This window comes from Dioscorea cayenensis, chromosome 18, assembly GCF_009730915.1.
Source record: "Dioscorea cayenensis subsp. rotundata cultivar TDr96_F1 chromosome 18, TDr96_F1_v2_PseudoChromosome.rev07_lg8_w22 25.fasta, whole genome shotgun sequence".
In the NCBI taxonomy this organism is placed as follows: Eukaryota; Viridiplantae; Streptophyta; class Magnoliopsida; order Dioscoreales; family Dioscoreaceae; genus Dioscorea; species Dioscorea cayenensis.
In genome coordinates this window covers 1,830,003-1,846,708 of record NC_052488.1, presented here as the reverse complement: position 1 = coordinate 1,846,708, position 16,706 = coordinate 1,830,003, and the positions used below count along the sequence as shown (strand labels likewise).

The 16,706-nt window shown below is 31.0% G+C and overlaps 1 long non-coding RNA gene across 8 annotated transcripts; it reads left to right on the top strand.

Annotated features, from left to right (window-relative positions):
* Positions 1-12,032: 12,032 nt before the first annotated feature.
* Positions 12,033-16,032, top strand: LOC120281772. 8 transcript variants are annotated; one of them, XR_005542790.1, is made up of 7 exons: positions 12,033-12,415; positions 12,511-12,551; positions 13,144-13,187; positions 13,733-14,569; positions 14,652-14,739; positions 15,651-15,713; positions 15,816-16,032. It is a non-coding gene; the product is annotated as an uncharacterized LOC120281772 (long non-coding RNA). The 8 variants fall into 8 exon arrangements; XR_005542788.1 differs by having other exon boundaries at positions 13,132-13,187; XR_005542787.1 differs by having other exon boundaries at positions 12,035-12,415; positions 12,689-13,187.
* The last annotated feature ends 674 nt before the right edge of the window (positions 16,033-16,706 follow it).

Genomic DNA, 16,706 nt, shown 5'->3' with positions numbered 1-16,706 from the left:
ATGCCAGTCCCCTTTTTTTATGGTTTAGGGTTTAGGGTTTAAGGGGACTGACATGGCTAAATTAAAATTGTAAAGGGACCAAAATGTTACAGTTCAAAGTAAAAGAACTAAAAGGATAATTTTGAAAAAATAGAAGGATTATTTAGAAAATTATACCTTCAAAAAAAGTATTGATAATTTCAAAATTTAATAAAAATTTGATATAAAAATATCGTTGAAATATAAACTTAAATTAATTATAGATTACTAGAGGGGTTGTATTACAATAACATGAAAATATTTATTATTTAGCTCTAAATTAATTACAAATTATTAGAGGGACTACCTTGCTAAACCACGAAGGTATTTGCAATTTAGTTCTAAATTAATTATAATTTATTGAAAAGAACAAATTATACATAATATGTAACATGAATTCATCTTTTGTATATTATTTTATTATGGTGTTTTTTTACTAATTTACAAAAGATAAATTTTTTTTATCATTTTAATTCCATTTGACTAAAAAAGATGATAGAGGATCGTTCATAATCATAAGAGAATCTATACATAATATTTTAAATTTAAATTAAGTATGTTAATTTTTAAAGTTTAAATAACAATATGTTTAATTAAGTTTCAAATATTATTATCAAAATCATAACAATTATATCGGGTGATAATATGATTTTTAACATATATTTATCTCTCTCTTGCATTCCTCGAACATAACATTGGCTTAAAAGAAAAGAGAAACAAAAACTAGATAAGATACAATCAGCATTCAATGCCGTGAGAATCCTATACCAGTACTAAGTACTAAGTTATAATGAAAAGGAGAGTTTTTTCATAAAATAAAATGCATCAAAATAATGAAAATAGAGAAAATCATCCAGTTTATTTTTAAAAAGATCACAATACAAAAATATCAATCAAACTTCGAATGAGTCTTAAATGAATCATATATAGCTGAGAACCAACATAGGGTTGATCTTATATATCCAAGTTATATAAGATTTTTATTAGATTAAAACTTCACCTAGAAGAGGTTCATCACAAAAGCTAGAATCATGATGATGTTTATCCAGAACCTGCAGTACTTTGAAGGTCATCATCATCACCACTACCATTCTGTTGGAGTTGCTCTTGAAGAGGAAGAGAATGTGGAACTTGGTTAGAAACCCAAGTCTGAGTTGGTTGTGTTGACAATTGCAGTTTTGAGAATTGTGCGAGCAATTCTTCAAACTGTGCTTGTAGATTCAGCATCTCTTGAGCTTGATTGGAAGCCGAAGTGAGGTCAGAGAACTGAGGTGGCACTGACATTGAAGGCAAGGTTGCTGTCATTCTATTTATGCCACCACTTTCAGCAAGGTTCCTACCATTCTGTTGGAGTTGCTGTTGAGGAGGATGAGAACAATATGGAACTTGGTTAGAAGCTGAAGTCTGAGTTGGCACAGACATTGGAGGTGGTGTTGGAGGTAGTTGCCATGACAATTGCAGTTTCATGAATTGTGCTTGCAATTCTGCAAACTTTGCTTGTAGATTCAACATTTGCTTGCAATTCGGCATTGAATGCATCATTGCTGATGTTCTGTACATAGTAGCACTACTTAAAGCAAGGTTCATCCAATTTTGTTGGAGCATCTGGTCAATATAAAGAGATCGTGGATTTTGGTTAGAAGCCGAAGTGTGAATTGGCACTGACATTGAAGGTGGCGGAGAAGGCAGCCCGAGTTGTCGTTGAAAATTCAGCAGTTGTTGTGGTTGAGCTTGGTTGGAAGCGGATGATGTCAGGCCAAATCCAGACAATCGAGGTGTCATGGACATTGGAGGTGGTGGTGGTGGAGGCAATGGTGGTAGAGGCATCTGTTGCGGTGACAATTGCTGTGTAGCTTGGCAGTACGCAAACTGTGCTTGCAAGTACACCGAATTTGTTTTCAAGTACAATGACTGTGCTTGCTTCTTTGCCGATTGTACTTGTTCGTATGTTGACTGTGTTTCCATGGATGATACTGATTGTGCTTGCAAATATGGAAACTGTGCAGCTGGTAGATTTGGCATCTGTTGTTTTAGACTAGACTGATTTTCAGAGGAAACATTCTGCATTGTGGCAAAGCTTGAAATTAATTTTTTTTGTTTATTTGTATTTGGGTGTGAGTTCTTGGATTAGAACTGGTTATCCGCTACGTTAGACATCACCACCTCCAGTTGCACCCGCACCAGTACTTGTGCCTGATCAAGTAAGTTTCATTAAGGAAAATGAATTAAGGAAAATGAGAAAGATGAATGCTATATGAGAGCACGAGAGATTTGGGAAAACGATTTCTTGTGGCCGTAAAATATGCAAATTTTAAAGGAGCTCACTGTCCCAATAAAAAGAAAAAGAAAATAAAAATCTAGGCAAAACCAAATAAAGACCATAATAAATTCAGATGAGGGTCATAAAATTAAAGTAAACAACAACTATATCCAGATAATAATATGTTAACAACATGCTTAATTAAGCATTTAATTATAGTCACACTTATAATAAAGGACATAACTAACGAGTTAAATCTCATCACTACAAGGGAAGTATGGGCTTATTTATTACAATCAATTTTGAAAGAAAATTAATTTTAAAAAAGAATTTGACCAACAAATAATTATACCAAAATGTCAAAAAGATAAGAACATGCATATTTAATACTTAATTCATATTGCTTTATGACTCACTAAATATTCCTATAAAATTCCCCTACTTAAAGTTAATCATATTTCAAACCATACTAAAGGAAATCATTAAAACAAAAAGTGCACCATCAAAGCTATATTTCAAATCATACAAGTATAACTTAAAAATTAAAATAACAATAGACAAGTGTATTACATAACCCAAAAACAAAATTTAAATATTTCAGGCAAGTAAATACTAGAACAATAAGTTATTACATTTGCATCCCTAATTCAAAAGCATAAGTCATCAACTTATAAATTAACAAATGAAAGACCAAACGTGTTGCATTAAATATCTCCAAAATAAACCTTAAGTTAAAAATTCTAACAAATCCACCAAGAAACCAAATTACATATATATTTTGAATAAATAAACACTAAAAATCAACCAAAAAATACCTAATCCATAACCTAATCTTACATTACTGCATCCATCAATTCTTGCTCTAAAAATAAAAGTTTAGGCAAACTTTTGAAACTAATAAATGTTAAAAATCAACCATGAAATGCAAATGATTGCATTACATAATATTACAACATCAATCTGAAACTAAAAAGAAATATAATATATATATATATATATAAGCCTCAATGAGCCAAAAACAAATCTCGTTGATATCTCCATCAAACCTAGATTTCCAAGAACAAATAATACAACCATTTCAAACTAAAAAATGGTACAAATTTTACAAAGAAACATCAAAAACAGTCACATGTCAATGGCATTAAATCTTGAGCTATAAGAGAAAATCACACAAGCATTTCAAATTAATAAACACTAAAAATCAACCAAAAAATACCAAACAATAACTTACATACCTCCTAAACTAATATGAAGCTAAAATTCAATGTCGATGATAAATCAATCAAGAATACAAGAAAAAAAAAAATCTTAAAATAAACCACAACACATTATATTCCAATATCTATAGATTCTCGAGCTCTAAGAACATAACGTACTAATAATTCAATAAAAAAAGGTTAGAAATTACAAGAATATATGACATTTATACGTCTAATATACATTAATAATGAAAACAAGGCCACTTATCTCCTATAGTAAATAAAATATGAGATTGAGGTATGTGCTTCGAAGATGGCCAATATGCTCTTTCAATCTATCCGGATGGGACTGTACAGTGTACATACACAAGAAAACGGACCTTGTTTATATATATAATATTTAATTAACTCTGCTTTAAATTCTACCTAGATTATTATAATTAAAGTATCAATTAACATAAATGCTTCTCATGATAAAACGATAAACCATATTATTGATTAGAATCAAAATTTAAATTAATATCATCTGAACTTAATCCAAATAAAATTTAAATTAATAAAAAAAAGCCCAAAAATTAAAGGAAAAAGAGAAACAAAAACTAGAACCAGAGACAATTAATGAGCATTCAATACCATGAAATAATTATCATTAATCACTAGAAAACAATAAAAAAAATAAATAAATGAATGAATAGAGACCTTGACTTCCTTTCCTCGGTCACTCTCTCCTTCTGCCGTAGTTTCTTGATGTTTAGAAAAAGTGTGAAAAGAGACGAGTTGGGGTTTATTTTTATATCTCCGTTCGAATGAAGCACTCAAATTGGAAGATGGAGATTCTTTTGAACGGCCAAGACTTGGTTTTCATCTCTCCAATTCAAATTGCCACTCTGGCTTGTGACATTTTATTGGTTGGAAAGATATTGTATATATATACACACATATAAAATTTTAAAATAATTGTTAGTTCTGTATGATAAACTTAATTTATGAGTTACAAATTAATAAATTAATAGTGTATGCTCAATAATCTTCACATTAATACTTTTATAATATTTGTATGGGTGCATATATATACAACTACAATGCTAAACAATAAACATCAAAATAATGAAATAAAATAATTCAAATAATTATCCTAATTTAGAAGATTGAAAGAATTTTTAAAAGTTGCAACCAAATCCTCAAAGATCTTGTTTATATAGGCTTTGAATTAAAAAAAATTGAAAAAATTAATAAAAAAAGAGAGGAAATCAAATAAAAATATAGGAGGCCAAAAATATTAGAAAAAAAATAAAAAACCCACCGAAAAAATTAGAAAGAACAAGACTTGGTCAAAAATATAGAAAATAACGAGAAACAGAAGAATTATATAAGAGGTTATTTATGATTTTGTATTTTATTTGGGTACAAGGATTCATTTAGAGTTACGAGAATATATAATATATTGATAAATTTTTTTTTTATGTTTAAAATCCTGCTGAATATTGCTTCTAGAAACTTGTCATAAGAAAATAAAATAATTCAAATAATTATCCTAATTTACAAGATTGAAAGAATTTTTAAAAGTTGTAACAAAATCCTTAAAGATCTTGTTTATATAGGCTTGGAATTAAAAATAATTTTAAAATTTAATTTAAAAAAATATCAAATAAAAAATATAGGAGGGCCTTTTTATGTTTAAAATCCTGTTGAATCTTGCTTCTAGAAACAAGTCATTCCTTACGTTTCTATTTCTCAGTGCCCCTAACATCAAATTAGCTTTCGAACGCTAAATGTTAAGTGGATCTGAATCCGTTAGCTCTTGTTACACTGTATCACTAGACCACCACCCCCCAAGCCCACCTAAAGTGGCAAATTGAAATTTATGTTGATTTATATAATTATATTTTTTCATACAAATAATTTGCTATAATTTTTATCCATTTAAAATAATATCAATAGTGAAGATGAATAACAATTATAGAAGTAATGGACTGTCTTGAATGCTGAACTTGTTTTTAATAATGTTTGTTATTAAACAAACACTTATAATAAAAAAATTTAGAAAATTAAAAATTAAAAAATAATAATAATAATTCAATCAGCCAGTTTAAGGACTAGTAGTGACCCAGTGGGCTAACTCGCCAAGTCACGAGTTGGGAATAACCCGACCCATAACCATGGCCACTATATTACGAGTTAATTACAGGTTGCCAGCCCGCCCTCAAAATTGTTGGGCAAACAGACCAAAAATTAACATGTGCCCCTCTCTAGTCATGGGGATGCCCACTAGAGTCTAGTATTTGAGTCACTTTTTCCGTTGTTGTCTCATATATTATAATATTATCTATTTTATTTATCTAGAATTATGAACATATAATTTTTTGAAACTTTTTCATTCTTATTTTTTTTAATGAGCCATTTGATTTATTTACATTTATGAACATATAATTATGAAATATTCTTTTCATTTTTACAAAGATGCAAAAGTACTAGCAACATCGGTAATTATAACAAAAAAAAAACAGTTGCTTTTCATCAATTATAGGCAAATTGAATATGAGATTTATTTAGATTAACTTGTGAAAAAGTGGTTTTTTTCTACGCATAGTAGGCTTTTTTTCCTTTCTTTTTCATGTGTTTTTCAGCCATTTATTTTTCAATATACTAATTCAGACCTTTAAAATCGTTTAGATTTTGATATTCCAAGTTGTTTCAAGTGACTTTTCTAAAATGGGCATTGAAGTTCTTCTATATAGCATTTGGATAAAAGAATGGAGGTAATTTGTAAAAAAAGTTTCAGGTAGAACCATCATTGAAAGTTCAATTGTAAATATATAGAAGTTTGTTAGTTGCTATTAAGCCAACACTAGTTTCTTTTAGACATGCAGTCGTAGATGATAATGCAATGGATCACATTTCTAATCTAAGAACTAACACTCAAAATCAAGTAAAAAATTATAAACTTTTAACAGATTAGTTTTCCTTTCATAAATTTTAAAACAAATATTTATAAAAATCTAAACTAAAGACAAAACAATAAATAAAACTAAAATAATTATGAAATATTTGATAAATAAATAAAACTAAAATAACCTATACAATTAAGAATATTATAAAACATTAAATTGAAAAAGCCTTCGGCAATTTACGGCCCTAAAATTTTTCTAAATGCTACGTCATTCCGTAGATGATTTGACATACTTCATCATTTGATAGATTGGGATCTCTTTTGAAGTTAAGGGACCAATGGGGTCCTTAACTAAATTTTCATTCAGTTTTTAATCTCAGCTCTAGTTGTTTTCTTTTCTTTCTTTTTTTTAAGTCTTCTACTATTCTCAACTCACATTATAAATAAATAAAAAGACCAATAGCACTACAATAAAAAATACTATTTGCAGCACATAAATTTGTGACATGTAAAAATGTGGCAAATTTGCGACATAAATTACAATAATAAGCGACAAAAAATCAAAAACGTTGCAAAAAGAACCTAATTGTGTTGCAAAAAACGATTATCCTAGAACATCGCAAAATATGTCATAAAATTTTAGGACCCAACATATAATTTGTTTGCGACATAAATTACGACATATTATTTGCAATGATTTATTGCTCTCGCAAAAATTTGGGCTTGTTTTTTTTAAAATAACTTAAATAAAAAATAATAATATAATAGAAATGAAAACAATAATAAAAAAAAAGAACATTTGTAAAAAAAAATAATAATAAAAAAACTAGGAAAGAAGATGACCTATAAGCAATTTTATCATACCAAAAATTAAAATCCTCCAACTCAATCCATAAATATCCCCTTCCATATAATTTTCTTTATATTTAATACTATTCATCCATTTATATATATACATTTTTTTTAAAACACTGTTTAATTAAAACAAATTAGCTATGCATAATTAAATTAAATTTATAATAATTTAATAATATAATAAAAAGATATTATATAATCTTCACCTTCTCAATCTCATACCAAGGGGCCGTTTGGTGTGCAGGCTTGGAGTGGGAATGAAGCCTTGATGAGCTTTAATCCCTTGTTTGTGTGTGCAGGTATGGGAGTGAGAGGGGTGTGAAGGAGGAGAGAATAACCAGTACACAAGTAATGACAATGGCCCTGAATTTGAGAGGAGTCTCATTCCTTGTTGAAGACTTGTTGATGAAATGTCAAGTTTGCCCCCAAAAAGTAATTTTGCCCACGTGAAGTCTTCTTCTCCTGGTTTTTATCTCCATCTTCTGGTTTCACTGCATCTAATTAAATGGCTTTTTAATGCTCAAATAAGCAAGTAAGTTTTATTTTTAATTCTATTACTTTATATATATGTATATATTCATCAAGTAAAAAAAGATATGTATATATATATATATATATATGTTTCTTCTATTTTGACAAAGAAACGTACAATCATGATGAATGTGTTAATATGTTGAATGTGTAATGTTGAAAATAATAACTGATTCAAATAATAAAGAGATAAATAAGTAAATTTAGTTATAAATAATAATTAAACTTAAATATTTCACAACCACCTATATATTGTTATTAAAATTAATAATAAATAATTGTTAAACTTAAAAATTTAATTTAAATTTTTAATTATGATAAAAGAAATAACAATGCTTACAAAATATAGTTAAAAAATATTGACATTCTATTTTCTATTTTCTACGTTTTAATCTTAATTTTAATAATAAATAATTGATAAAATAAAATATTTAATTCAAATATTTAACTATGATAATGGAAGTAAAACAATATTTGAAATATTTTATTATTTAAAAATAAGTATTATTTTACTTAAATATGTTATTTATATATAATTCTATTTAATCCTATAAAGGGTATAATGGTCATTTTATCATATTTCTCTTTTTTAACTTTTCCTATTCCCAATGAACTACTCCCTTATACCTTACCAACCAAACACACTTTTCATTCACAATCCTCCTTCACTCCTCCTCATTTCCATTACTATCACACTCCTTTCCATTCCCAATCAGGAAACCAAACGGCCCCCAAGTTTCTTCAACATTCTTGTCTTCCTCCTATTCGATCTCGCTTCGCCACTCTCGGCCCTCCACTCTCAGTCTTGTGCTTGGAGATCTGAAGCTCTCCATCAATTGTCTTCCTCCTATTCGATCTCGCTTCGCCACTCTCTGCCCTCTACTCTCAGTCTCGTGCTTGGAGATCTAAAGAGTGTTGTATACCGTGGAAAATACAAGATTATTTTATTGTATGAGTTTTGAAAGTGAGGAAGCCAGAGTAACACATCAGAAGAGTGTTGTATACCGTGTATAACACCGTATAAGAGGAATCAGGTTCACTTTGATCATCAGCAGAAACTTGGACATCTTAATACAGTATTGTTATTTACTGTTGAACAGATTTGGAACAAGAGAACAGGTCTTGGAACAAGTAATGAAATTCAGTGATATCAGATTGATGCATACTAAGGAAATTTCGAGGACGAAATTTTCTTAAGGGGGAAGGATTGTAATACCCTGAACCTTTGGATACCTATTGGAAAATATATTCAGGGTATTACTACAGTTACAGTAAGAATTTTTCTACAGAGTAACCTTGTGGAGAAACCCTAAGTGGAAAGAACAAGGACCTAAGTGTGAAAGTTTATAAAAGATTTTTGGTTAAAGAGTAATAGAAAAAGAATTGATATGAAATGTTTCTGAAAACCAAGGACTGAAAGGTAAGGCGGTGGGGACCTTTTTGAAATATGGTGTTATACTTCAAGGATCATTGGATAATTTGAAAGGATCTTTGGAGAATACTATTTTATAATTCAGGGACCATTTGTGAGTTTTTCAGAGACTGTTTTGTAAGAAATTATGTTTTGAGGGACTAAATGTAAATTTCGGCTGAATCATAAGATTGGAGAAAAATCTAGAATTTGTTCAACTTCTTCTCTTCATCCTTCCTATGCTACAGTAACCCCGTGAGAGAAAAATAAAATAAAATAAAATGAAATTGAAAAGGAAAATGGGAGGCTTGAAGGAGTTTGGAGCTTGGAGAATGCCGGAGAAAGTTCACCGGAGTGTTTGTTTGCTTGGTAAGGATTTCTTGGTGTAGGATTTCTTGGTAAGCAATTACTGTAGCACCGAGATTAGGGTTTTGTTTGGTTAATTAAATTGATGATGATGATTAAGGTGTTAATGATAATGGTTAGATTGAAATGGGTTGAGTTAGCCAAGTTGATTTGGTTGGATCAAACCAAGTTGGAATTGAATTGGTTGAATTGAATTGATTTGGTTGAGTTGGGGCTTGATCAAATCGAGTTGAGATGGTTTGAGTTTGGTTCGAGTTGATTTGGGTTAAGGGTTTTGGGGCTGAACCAAGTTGGTTCAATGGATTTTTGAATAAGAGTTGAGTTGGTTCAAGCAGGTTCGAGTTTGATTGAGTTTGGTTCGAGTGCAATTAAGCTTGGTTCAGTGCAATTGAGCTTGGTTCAATGGAATTGAGATTGGTTCGATTGGTTTTAAGCGTGTTTAGTCTAAATTGAGTTGGTTTAAGTGCAATTGAAAGCCGGTTGGATTATGCAGGTCGGGATTTTTAACCGATTGGAGTGAGTGGGCCCAATAGAGAGTTGATTATTATTTTTTTGTATTTTCTTTTGAGTTTAAATATATTATTTATTTTTTTATTATATTATTCATTAGGGTGTTGTTCGGTCTTGGGAGGGAGTTTCGGGTCTAGCAAGGAACCCAAGGACACCGAGTGAGTTGGTAGTGGCTATTATTTTTAAATAATTGATTAATTATTATTATTTTTGAAATAATTATTTAATGGCTAGTATTTTTGAAAAATAATTGTTTAAGTATTTCTTTTTATCATGTTTAATTGGCGTATAATGTTGAGGGTATACATGATATTTATTTGTCGTTGATGTTCCTGACAACCGTATTGATACATCAATTTTGTATAATTATACATATTTATAAATAGTATAAATACATGTATATGTGATTTAATTATTCGGTTCATGAATTTATTTTTTTGGATGGTTATATATGCTTTTGATTTGGAATGATTTGCGAAAATCATGTGCGTGTATTAAAAATGTTTTACCGACAATATTTGTGGGGATCGGGTTTTACATTCCCTGGCATAGGAATGGTATTTTGTATTTGGACTTTACTGGTATTATGCATGTATCGTACTGTGAATGTCCTGGATAAGGACCATGTGATATGATTTATACAGTTTGTATTATTCTTTGCATCTACATGTTGGTTTTGGATGGTGACGCGGGCTAAGGCCCGACTACTGCGATAGTGGGTCCCCACGGGCCGACCTTTAGAGGTGGCGTGGTGGACCCTGAGTGTTGATTTGTCCAGATCAGGTGGGAGCGTAGAGCCCTGATTGGATTATACATCGGGATCCCAGAGTCACCACATGGGACCGATGGGCCAACGTCGAGGGCATGAAGACCTTGGCGGCTCCTAACCCTAGTCGCGACGGCTAAGTGGGGAGAGTTTTCGGTCGTGGAATTGAGAATGAATTTTTTTATATTACTTGTTATTTTTGGGTTGTGATGAGGGGTGAAGCCCAGTGCTCGCTCTTAGGGAGGCGCTCTCACAACAATTTGGATTTTCTTAGAAAATTGATTTGATATTGATTTATGATGAGTTTATGTTTCAAAAAGTTCTTTAAAGACGTATTTTTGCTAGAATTACGTTATTTTTGGAAAAGTTGGAAAAATTATTTGAGAAGTTGGTATTTATATACTTTATATACTAATCGTATTTTAGTATTTGAAATTATTAAGCCACTATCGACCAACCGAATGTCTCTGTAGTGCGGGGAGCGAGGGACCCTAGATTGCCTGATCGAGTATAGAGCTAGTCAGGGTTGAGTCAAGGATTGCAGTGGGTCCATCTTTCTTTCTTTCTTGTTGTTGGTGTCATGATCTTGTAGCGGTTGTACCCGCAAATTAGAGTGATTATATTTATTGTATTTATGTATTTGAACATGTACTTGGTGAAAAATTGTAAATTGTGATTTGTAGGTCTGATTTTGTTTAAAACAGGGTGTCAGTTTCCAGTTAAAAGAGAATTTTAACTGATGGGTGCCACATTTACCTCGGTAGAAGGGGTGGGTGTGACAAATAGCTCTAGCACGTGCTTTATTTGTCGAGCCTGACTTGCTACTTCTTGATGAGCCTACGGTAACTTTGATTGTGTCATATTGTAAACTCTTCTATTGGTTGACTGAATGAAAATCCTTGCTTTTGTTGCCATTTATGTTATGCATGTATTAGAAATGATTATCATTTGGTTTATCAAGGTAAGTTTTAATCCCTGGCTCTGTTCCAATTTTTTCTCCTATAAATATTAGAAAATAATGAAGAGCATGCAAAGGAGCCCTATAGCTAGAGTAAGCTTTGTTTTGCTATATGTTGTTTAAATCTTTTTTATGATTTAACTTATTGTCTCTTCAGGTTGGCATGGCCGTATTTAGTCAGCATCATGTTGATGGGCTTGATTTATCTTCAAATCCTCTTCTTTATATGATGTGTTGCTTCCCGTTGTTTATTGTTCATAATCAATTTGTTTGGAGTTAACAATGTTTCAAAATTTTAAAAAAAATTCAAAAAAAAAATTGATAAACAAAATGAAAGTCATTTGTAGAGTTTTATATTTTTTTTTATTTACATACAATTCATTTGTAGAGTTAGTCATTAGTTATAGAAATTTAATGGGCAAATGGTATATCTAATAAGTAAAAAAATTTTCATTTTTTTCTATAAATTACTCTCTTGATTGGTTTATTCATTTATTTTTTGGAAATCTTTTTGCAGCTGATGATCATTAGCAAAAATGGGAAGTATTCAGGGGTGAAAGTATAACTAAAAGGTTTGTGATTTTAAGATCGAAGATAGCTACCTTGAGAGGTCATGCACCATTTTCCTTGGAGAAAATTATAATTGCCCAAGTATGAACTCTTCAATTCCCATTTTCAGTTTCTTTTCTTCTTCTTATTAATTTTAATTAATTAATCATTAATCGTTAATTAATTATTTAATTCAGATGAGCAACAGGAACTCGATCAGAGACAAATGTGGCTGTGGGTATGTGTTTAGTGTGACTATTTACTCAAATAATGAACCAAGCTTTTATTGTTGCTCTCATCTCATTGTTGTTCTTGAAGATATCAACAAAGAAAAGAAAGTTTAGCATTTTAATGTTTCACTATCTACTCAAACAGGGACCAGACATTTATTGTTGCTTCTCCGATCATCTCCTGTGGCATGTCGTGGCTTTCTCCTTTGTTTTTTGGCAAACAGCAAAACACCCTGCTATCACTGACACTGCCCACCATTTCCTCTGATTCACAATCCTTGGAATCCTAACTTTTTTATTTTTAGTTGATTTTTTTTATTTTTTAAGGTTTCTCATGATTCGAAAGTTTTGGTTTTTCTCATCTTGTTGTGTTGAACCCACTAAAATTTATTTGTTACTTGTTAGCATAATGGTTCGTGTGAAAATTTTCAATTGTATTAGGATCATTGACAATGCGGGCAGTGAGCTTTTTGTTTTTGGATATGAATTATGTTTTTTTTTCTATTGAACCTTTGTTGGGATGTTTGATGTGAAATGTGATTCATGATTTTTTTCTCTGGGTGTAATCTAACTGATGATTTTTACAAGAATTGGTCGCAGATGAAAATTCCCCATTGATCAAGAAGTTTGAAGGTGTTTATGTTGTAAGTAACTGTTATTTATTATATTGTTTAAGAAAATTCCCCATTGATCAAGAAGAAATGGTCGCAGTTGTATTAGCTTTCCCAATTCAAACAATTTTATGTTCTTTTCCTAATCCTACCCATGAGATCATTTTGACAATTATTATATGTGTGAATGAGTTTACTTCTAGGAATAAGTTAATCTACTGTAGAGAGGCAATGCTTCCAAAGAAAGTTATGTACTTTCTCACTTGAATCTATTGTCACATGGGCATATCATAATTATTAATAATAATAATTTGGCATAAACAGGGATTTGCCTAATCTTTTATCATAAGTTTAATACTGAAGTGTGTAGGATATTTTAAAGGAGGAGCCAATTCACATAAGCAGAAGCATATACAATATGTGATTTTTTTTAATGGTTTCTCTCTATATGGATGTTACTACTGCTTCTCTAGCTTTTGTTCATTTGTGCACAGATATTTTAGGGATACCATTTAAGTATTTCCTTATACAACTGTGCCCCTTTGTCCTTCCATCTTGTTTGAAATTATTGTGTGCAGAATTCATTATGGGAAGCACTTGAAGGGAGGCAAAAGATGGTGCCCACTTCCTTAATATATCTGATGATTTTGAGTAATAGAACAACTACTGAAGCAGAAAACATTCACTAGATTTAGTTTTTGCTAAGCAGTAGGTTTCTTTTCTATTTTGGTTGGATACATAAAATGCTAAGAGCTTGTGCTATTTGCTTGTTGCACACCATTTGTCTTTGATTCTGCCCTTTTAAGTTTCTCCTCTTTCATATAATCATATAGTTCTTAATCACAATAGAAACTATTTTCATTATAATCCTTGTTCTATTAACGTTTGGTTGTTTCAGGCTACATTTTTTTTTTAGCATTCTTATAAGTCTGACAAAGTTTTCTATTAAATAAGGCTGAGTTTAACTTTCCTAGAGATTTAATTGAATCAAAACCCATTGAATCAGCCCAAGGAAAAACCAGCAAGGACTAGTAAAGAGGCTTCATATGCAGATAGAGAAAAGAAATGATAGCACCAGTTTTCATGGGAATATCTAAGCTCCCAATCAAAGTTTGCATATAAGAATCTGTGCATGTGTATACTAAGGTGTGTTTTAATTTAATTCTGTAATTTGTTAATTCAGGGAGATACTGTACTATAGGATCATGTCTCTGTAAATTCAATAGAAAGTTTTTACTTGGACAAGTAGAGAGTTTTACATACTCTAATGTTGCTTAATCCTCTGTTATCATGAAAATTCTTACACGTACTGTTTATCGTCATGGCCTTAGGCACTCAGCAAGCTTCACCATGACAACATGATCCAGAACCACAAAAGTGCTGAAGCTTAACACATCAGGTTCTAGTCTAAAAAGGTCAAACACCCCTTATTTTAATTTTGGCTTTATTACAATCACAAGATTCTTATTTTAGTTAAAAACTATTTGCTTCTTGTAGGGAGTACCAGAACAAAAACTACGAGCAAACCTAGGTTCTTTTGGTGTCTCAGGCTATCTTGCACTTCAACCAATGTATACTTTGTCAGGTAACTTAGTTGGCATTTATTTTGATAGACAAGAATTAGGGAATTAACTAATGACCTTGTCAAGCAAAGCTGCAAATTTGCCACTGAGCAAGCTCTTAAGTATAATAAATATATATAGTCATAATTTTTGGTTTGATGTTTGTTTTTCTAATGGATCCTATTATGTTGTGATATCCCAGCCTCAATTATGATTGGAAAAAGATACTATATTTATATGTACAATTTAAACTTAAACAAATAAGATACCTTTTTAAGGCTAACTGTGAGGCCCAGTATAGTATGTGTCAAAGCGGACAAGTCTTTGTGTGAGCTAGGTTGGGTCATTTCATATGATATTAGAGTTTGATATCTTTTAGCAGATTGGGACAGTTTTAATCATTGAATGAACTAAATAGTCCCAAATCAAACAAAAGAAAGAGAGATAAAAAGAAAATATATAATAGCTTGATCCTACTAGTAGATTGAGATAGTTTGGTGAACCCTATTCTGTGATGGAAGGTGTAAATTGATTTAAGGATGACCCAAAAGGGATGCACTTTTTATAGAGCAAAACCATGAGGTCCTCAAGTGTGGGATAGGGTAAAGAAACAATTCCTCGCATGGGTTGGGTTTAGTTATCTTATAATTTCAGTTTCTCTGTTCCTTGTTTTATCTTCTCTACAGTAAGGAAAGCTAGGTTAGAAAACCACTGCCACTGATAATGGCAATGCCATTTAACTCTATACTACATGGATGCTTCTCATTGTGTTGTTGATACTTTGTCTCTGTGTTATTCAATAGTATTAATTATTTGTTCTCGAAGATTGCTCGTTTCTTTTGTTGGTTGTAGTTGCCTTTGTTATCATCCCAAAAGTTTACAGCTAATTCATACAAATGGGAAGAACCTAATTTAAATTTGTGCTGTGTTTCAGGACTTGAACGCAGTTGAGACACTTATCCAAGGCCTAGTCATTTTTCAAGGAGGGGTTCTGATGGTATATTCTTATCTCACTGAAACTCTTCATTTGAAGACCCAAAACTCAATTCCTTGCATAAAATCACACAATTTCCTGACCTATTTGCTCAATGTATTGCAGCTGAGCCATGATGAACACTTGATATTGCCATGTTTATGTTTCAAGATGGACAACAAGACTATACAAACTTGTCATTCTACTTCAATGTAAAATGAATTGGATTTTGTTCCATTAGATGTTTTGACTATTATATTTTATATTGGGTTGTTATTTTGAAAACTTATAGATCGGAATGTTTATTTTGCAATGTATTATAAAAGTTGTTGATGATTGTAAGTTTGGCTTTAAAACAGATTTGTAAAAATTGTTTCAAAATTATGACAAATAATAAAAAATTGTATTGCAGTTTTTTTGTTATGAATAATTAATTTGCGACAGAATTTGCGACAATAAAAATGTGGCGCAAAATGTTTCAAAAAGTTGCAACATAATTTGCAACAATATAAATGTGTTGCAAGATTTGTTGTAAAAATTGTCACATAGTTGCAACACAAGCTGCGACAAAAAGTTTTGCGACAATCAAAATGTATAGCAAGTTTTGTTGCAAAAAATCTCACATTTGCAACACAATTTGCGAAACACAAAATGTGTCGCAAACAATGTCGCACATCAATGCAAATTAAATTTCAAATATTGTCTCAGAAGATCTATGAATTGCGATGAAATTTGCAACGTTTTCATTTTGTGTCGCAAATTTGCGACACATTTTTTAAAAGTATCGCAAAAATTTGCGACATCTGAAACGCGACACATTCTACGGTGTCGCAAATTTTGTTGTAAATTGCGATTTGCGACATATTTTGGATTTATTGTGTCGCAAATATATGTCGCAAATTGCGTTTTTTGTTGTAGTGTAGGTCATGTTCTTCCTTTTCCCTCACAATACATCTAAAGAGGGGTTTACGTGCCTATTTTCTTAATATATGGAAATGTGGCCTTTTATGAGACTAT